The sequence below is a fragment of the Squalius cephalus genome (assembly GCF_949319135.1).
Source record: "Squalius cephalus genome assembly, chromosome: 17".
In the NCBI taxonomy this organism is placed as follows: Eukaryota; Metazoa; Chordata; class Actinopteri; order Cypriniformes; family Leuciscidae; genus Squalius; species Squalius cephalus.
In genome coordinates, this window is record NC_137138.1 from 36,936,771 (window position 1) to 36,944,237 (window position 7,467).

Here is a 7,467-nt window from a genome sequence, read left to right on the forward strand (position 1 = left end):
TATCCTTCCTTTCATGGGGAAACGAACGGTGCATTTGGCGTCGCTTTTGAATCAGGGTAGCCTTCGTCGCGGCGCGATGACGCAACCGTCTTTCGAATACGGCCTTCGAAGGATGCAGAATTGAATTGGGACAGCCTTCATTGCGCCGCGGTGACGCAATCGGCCTTCAAATGCGACCTTCCAAGGATGCAGCCTTCACACTGGGACACAGCTAAACTTGGAGTTGTGAGGAGGTGCGGAGCCTGATAGAAATTTGGTCTGATGACCATTTGTCCCAACTGTCAAAAACAATTTTAAAGAGAGAAAGGGCACAACATGATGGATCGTTTTTAAATTTTTTGGATGATGAGCATGTCAGTGTTTAGCAACATTAATGCACGCCTCCTCCTGAAGTGACTATTTTTGAGCCGCATATCGTTCTCAAATATTATTGTTTGTCTAAAGTGGTGTAGACAAACTATATAATAAAATATGACCAGGGATACAATCAGCCCACGCAGTCGTCTCTCCATAGTAAACATCGGTGTGTTGTCTGCTGGATTTTCCACCTCTTTGTTTACTTCTGGGAGTTCTGTTGGAATTTTCCCACATGTTAATTCTGACCAATCGAAGTGCAGTTATGGGAATGCGTTCAAAACACATCTGGCCAATGAGGGATGTGGATGCTGTCATGTGACTGCATTTTGGTTTGTTTTATCAACTCATAAACTGATTCAGACCAGAGCAATCAGTGTGGTGTGAAAAGGAACCAAAACGCCTCAAAAATGCTACAATGTATCATTTTTTGCCCTTGGTCCGGACCAAATGAACCGAACTACAGATGTGAAGGCACCCATAGTCAACTATTCTCCCTGTCTCCAGTGTTATCCATTCCTCTGTGTCTCCCTCAAGATCATCCTTTGGACTCTAACCTACCTGGGGGCTGTTCCATAAAAGCCGCTTAGAAAAGCGGGGATTAAACTCCAAAACCTGACTTGAATGAGCCTAACAAATGAGTTGGGGCTAAAGTGGTTCCATAAAAGGTAATTGAAGCTCACGCAATCTCACTAATTTGATCCAGGTTTATCAAGTCTAGATAATTGCGTGTGCACGCGTTTCTGAAGCAGCCCTAGAGGTCGATCGTGGATCAAATCGATCCACCATCAAATTATTATTGTTTTATGTTTGTTCAACATCATTATTTATGTTTTATGCGTCTGTGACATGTCCCCCCCCCCCCCCCCCTCAGTTCAAAACTGACATTTTACAGTTATATTCTCCATCTGTAAATGTTCGAAAGTCATGCAAATGTATCCATTTCGCTGCTAATCTTCATACTGAACGAGCGCTGCTGCGCGCATGTGCGCCAAATAGGAGTGCAATAATTCTGACTAAAATATACATTTTGCTTGGAAAATTAATATGCGATATTTTATAACACTAGAAATATCTTCTAATCATAATAATTTATCTTTAGGATGTTGGATAAGTTGCAGTGAACTTCTAGTGAACAGAAGTACTTCAGTGAAGTAGCCTATAATTCAGGGAAGATTTTTTTTAAGAAACACATATAAAATATATAAAGATACAAAATATAGTTTTGGGTATAGGACCTATGCTACTTAATAAAGATGACGTATACTTATTTAGAATGCTGAGAATTACAGCTTTTAATGCAATACTTTTTTGGAGAAAGCAAGAATCCCCAGTTTTAAATGAGTAGATTTAGTTTCTAAAGTACATTATGGAGAGGATAACATGAAATTAAGAGCAAATGTATACATTTTGAAAAGATATGTGCAACTCTAAAATCAAAGAATATTCCATAAAATAAAGGAATATATATTAGCCTACATTAACTACATTTTTATATAACCCTCCCTCCCTTTTATTTCTAGTTATTTGTTATTTTATTTATTTACTTATTTAATATTGAATATTTGATATTCAAATAATATTACTTGAATAACTATTAGGAATTATGTGTCATTATAAGAGTTTGATATAAATATGTTAATATTACATTTTATTTTTATTTTATTTTATTTATTTATTTTATTTTTTATTTTACATCATATTACTATTTATTTATTGTTTTTTGTCTTTTCCCCCTTAAATCATCAATCAATCAATCAAACTTTTACTTTTACTTGTACTTTTTGGTTATTGTTTTAATCATGTGTGTTTTTAGGCTATGTGTTGGTGGGTATTATCACAAAAGAAAAAAAGTAGAAGGAAAAATAAGGAATATTTATTGGGGGGAAATATGATGTCTTTAAAGGAACTGTCAATTTGTATAATTGTGTTAAATGTGTTTGAATTGAAAGACATAATAAAGTAAATTATTTATTTATATATATATATATATATATATATATATATATATATATATATATATATATATATACTAAAATATTTGTTATTTGGACATTAGATGTGTCTTATTTAGAATTTTAAACCTGTGTATTTTTATGATAGCAATAACTGTAAAGGGGTAATAACTATTGTAATGGGGTAAATCAAATGTAGGCTAATATACTGTCAATTACTAAGCTCAGATTCATCTTACCAGTTAAAATGTATACTCTGCTTTTGTAATTATTTATTTTTAATTTTGTGATTTTAACTTCTGCTTTACAAAGCTTTTTTCAGATTGTGTTCTAATGTTCTTCTAATCATAAACATGTACTACAGCTGCCAAACAAAACCAGAGAGAAATGTATTCATAAATCTTTAAAACAATAATTAAATCTTGGGCACAAAACATTCAGCCAGTAAAAAAAGAAAACCTGTAGTATATATATTGTATTTAGGCCTATCTATCTATCTATATATAGGTCTATATTGTCTAATTTATCATTGTAGCCTTATTTAAGTTGATTTTCTGTATACTGTGTATTTATTTTTAGACTAATAGTGGTTAATAAAGTCCAATAATGGTATGAGAGAGTGTCAGTGGTAATATCATTGTGTTCCTATTGGTCAGTGTTAGAGGATCTGTGTAACAACTGAGGCTTAGCCTGACAGTTAGCCTGCCCTGGACCAGGCTAGTTTCCCAGCATAAGTTGCCAGGGTAACTGAGTTTGAACTATTTTAAGTTTGCTTTATGAAACAGAATCCACCGACAATAAGCCTGACTAGCCGAAATAAGCCTGGCTTATACTCTAATCTTGGTTTATGGAACAGCCCCCTGCTCACTTCATCACTGCCTCATTATTGTCAATAAACTCACTGTCCAAGTGCCATTCCAGAGTCTCATCCCAAGATGGCCACCATTCCAGAGACTCGTCCCAAGATGGCCGCCATTCCAGAGACTCGTCCCGCTGGGGGGAGGGGGGCATATAGCCGAGCTGCCGGCTCCGCCCTGGCTGCCTGATTGGCCGGCTCTGCCCTGGAGGCTTTTCTCCCTGTCTCCAATGTCTTCCATTCCTCTGTCTCCCTCAAGATCATCCTTTACTCTAACCTACCTGCTCACTTCATCACTGCCTCATTATTGTCAATAAACTCACTGTTCACCTTCCATCCTCCTCTCCAGTGTCTGCATTACGTAATAGGAAGAGTCCTGTGGAGAAGTTGAGGTACAAGGATGGATCCAGCATTTATAGCTTTTTTTCCCATGACTCGTGGATGATGTTGATGGAATTCTTTAACCAGATGTAAATGAGAGGCAAGATCTATAAAGTTAATAATAATAGTAATAATAATATGTTTATTTTTTATAGCGCCTTTCAAGAACCCAAGGTCGCTTCACAAAATAATACAAATAGTAGACAGACAAAAGAAACAAGCAATCAGCTTATTAGGCTATATCAAGCAAACAAACAGAAAAGCAGATGGAAACAAGCAAACACTACAAATAATGAACATAAGTCAAAGGTAACAAACATGTAAGCATTTTTAGCAACATATAAATTTCGGCGAAGTATGTAAAATAAAATAAAGGTGAGAGAGTGGTAGACAGAGAAATAGAATTGAAGATTATTTATTGAGCATGGTAAATATATGAGTTTTAAGTTTTGATTTGAAGATCTGGAGGTTGTCGATGGCACGAAGATTAGGGGGCAGTTTATTCCATAGCTTAGGGCTTACAATACTAAAAGCCCTACCACCCACAGTAGATCGTTTAAACCTGGGGACGACAAGCAAATTTTCGTTGCTAGATCTATAGTCCGGGCAGGAAGGTATGGTTGCAATAACTCAGCGAGTTACTGAGGTGCGGGACCGTGACAGGCTTTATAAACTAAGACTAATAGTTTAAACTGGATGCGATTGACCACAGGAAGCCAGTGAAGTTGATGAAGGATAGGGGTAATATGTAGCAGCAGAGTTTTGTACCATTTGAAGGCGATGTATTGCTTTGGTGGGTAGGCCGCTGTATAAGGAGTTACAGTAGTCCAATCTAGAAGTTATGAAAGCATGAGTAACAGTTTCAGCATCTCCAAAGTTAAGAGAGGGGCGTATACGAACAATATTCCGCAGGTGAAAGCAGCATGATTTAACTGACCGATGTGTGAATGAAAGCATAATGTGGGGTCAAACAAAACTCCCAGATTCCGCACAGTTTTCGAAGGCCTAATTTGAACACCATCAATATCAATAAAAATGTCATGTCTGGGTAAACTCTTTGATTTGGGGCCAATTAACAGGATTTCGGTTATATATACGTTATATATATATATAAGTTAATTTATTCAGTGATTGCAGTACATTTATTTATTTATTTAATTTATTTAGATATTGGGCGAAAGTTCATCGTTATACAACTAAACTTGTCATTAAAGAACTTTGAAGCCAGTGAAGGCTTCTTGTCCAATTAAAGGACAAGAAAAACATATATTGCTATTTGTTGCTGCTGCTGTTATTGCTGCTGCTGTTGTTGATTATTGCTGCTGCTGTTATTACTGCTGCTGTTTGTTATTGCTGCTGTTATTGCTACTGCTGTTGGTTATTGCTGCTGCTGTTCTTGCTACTGCTGTTTGTTATTGCTGCTGCTGTTATTGCTGCTGCTGTTGTTGATTATTGCTGCTGCTGCTGTTATTACTGCTGCTGTTTGTTATTGCTGCTGTTATTGCTACTGCTGTTGGTTATTGCTGCTGCTGTTGGTTATTGCTGCTGCTGCTGTTGTTGATTATTATTGCTGCTGTTGCTGCTGCTGTTTTTTATTGCTGCTGCTGGTCATTGCTGCTGCTGCTGCTGCTGGTTATTGCTGCTGCTGCTATTGCTGCAGCTGTTTATTTCTGAAAGTTATTGCTGCTGCTGTTGGTTATTGCTGCTGCTGCTGGTTATTGCTGCTGCTGCTGCTGGTTATTGCTGCTGCTGCTGCTGCTGGTTATTGCTGCTGCTGCTGGTTATTGCTGCTGGTTATTTCTGCTGCTGTTGGTTATTGCTGCTGCTGTTGTTGATTATTGTTGCTGCTGTTGATTATTGCTGCTGTTGCTGCTGCTGTTTGTTATTGCTGCTGCTGCTGCTGGTTATTTCTGCTGCTGCTGCTGTTGATTATTGCTGCTGCTGTTTGTTATTTCTGCTGTTATTGCTGCTGCTGTTGGTTATTTCTGCTGCTGTTGGTTATTGCTACTGCTGTTGTTTATTGTTGCTGCTGTTATTTCTGCTGTTATTGCTGCTGCTGTTGGTTATTGCAGCTGCTGTTATTGCTGCTGCTGTTGTTTATTGCTGGTGCTGTTTGTTATTTCTGCTGTTATTGCTGCTGCTGTTGGTTATTGCTGCTGCTGCTGTTATTGCTGCTGCTGTTGTTTATTGCTGGTGCTGTTTGTTATTTCTGCTGTTATTGCTGCTGCTGTTGGTTATTGATTATTGCTGCTGCTGCTGTTGGTTATTGCTGCTGCTGTTTATTATTGCTGCTGCTGTTATTGCTGCTGCTGTTGTTGATTATTGCTGCTGCTGCTGCTGCTGCTGCTGTTGGTTATTGCTGCTGCTGGTTATTTCTGCTGTTATTGCTGCTGCTGGTTATTGCTGCTGTTATTGCTGCTGCTGTTGGTTATTGCTGCTGTTATTGTTGCTGCTGTTTGTTATTGCTGCTGTTGATTATTATTGCTGCTGCTGTTATCGCTGCTGTTGCTTATTGATGATTGCTGCTGCTGTTATTGCTGCTGCTGTTTGTTATTGCTGTTGTTTATTGCTGCTGCTGTTTGTTATTTCTGCTGCTGCTCTTGATTATTGTTGCTGCTGTTTGTTATTGCTGCTGCTGTTGATTATTGCTGCTGCTGTTTGTCATTGCTACTGATTATTGATTATTGCTGTTGCTGTTTTTGCTGCTGCTGTTTATTATTTCTGCTGTTATTGCTGCTGCTGCTGGTTATTGCTGCTGCTGTTTGTTATTGCTGCTGTTATTGCTGCTGCTGTTGGTTATTGCTGCTGCTGTTGTTTATTGCTACTGCTGTTTGTTATTTCTGCTGTTATTGATTATTCTTGCTGCTGTTGATTATTGATTATTGCTGTTGCTGTTATTGCTGCTGCTGTTTATTATTTCTGCTGTTATTGCTGCTGCTGCTGCTGTTGTTTATTGCTGCTGCTGTTTATTATTTCTGCTGTTGGTTATTGTTGCTGCTGTTGATTGTTGCTGCTGTTTGTTATTGCTGCTGATGCTGTTGGTTATTGTTGCTGCTGTTGATTATTGCTGCTGCTGTTAGTTATTGTTGCTGCTGTTGATTGTTGCTGCTGTTTGTTATTGCTGCTGCTGCTGTTGGTTATTGGTGCTGCTGTTGATTGTTGCTGCTGCTGTTGATTGTTGCTGATGCTGTTGATTATTGTTGCTGTTGTTATTATTGCTGCTGCTGCTGCTGTTATTATTGCTGCGGCTGCTCTTGATCATTGTTGCTGCTGTTTGTTATTACTGCTGCTGCTGTTAGTTATTGTTGCTGCTGTTGATTATTGCTGCTGCTGCTGTTATTATTGCTGCTGCTGCTGCTGCTGTTTATTATTTCTGCTGTTATTGTTGCTGCTGTTGGTTATTGCTGCTGATGTTGATTATTGTTGCTGCTGTTGGTTATTGTTGCTGCTGTTGATTGTTGCTGCTGTTTGTTATTGCTGCTGATGCTGTTGGTTATTGTTGCTGCTGTTGATTATTGCTGCTGCTGTAAGTTATTGTTGCTGCTGTTGATTGTTGCTGCTGTTTGTTATTGCTGCTGATGCTGTTGATTATTGTTGCTGCTGTTATTATTGCTGCTGCTGCTGTTATTATTGCTGCGGCTGCTCTTGATCATTGTTGCTGCTGTTTGTTATTACTGCTGCTGCTGTTAGTTATTGTTGCTGCTCTTGATTATTGTTGCTGCTGTTATTATTGCTGCTGCTGCTGTTATTATTGCTGCGGCTGCTCTTGATCATTGTTGCTGCTGTTTGTTATTACTGCTGCTGCTGTTAGTTATTGTTGCTGCTGTTGATTATTGCTGCTGCTGTTTGTTATTGTAGCTGCTGCTGTTGGTTATTGTTGCTGCTGTTGATTATTGCTGCTGCTGTTGATTGTTGCTGCTG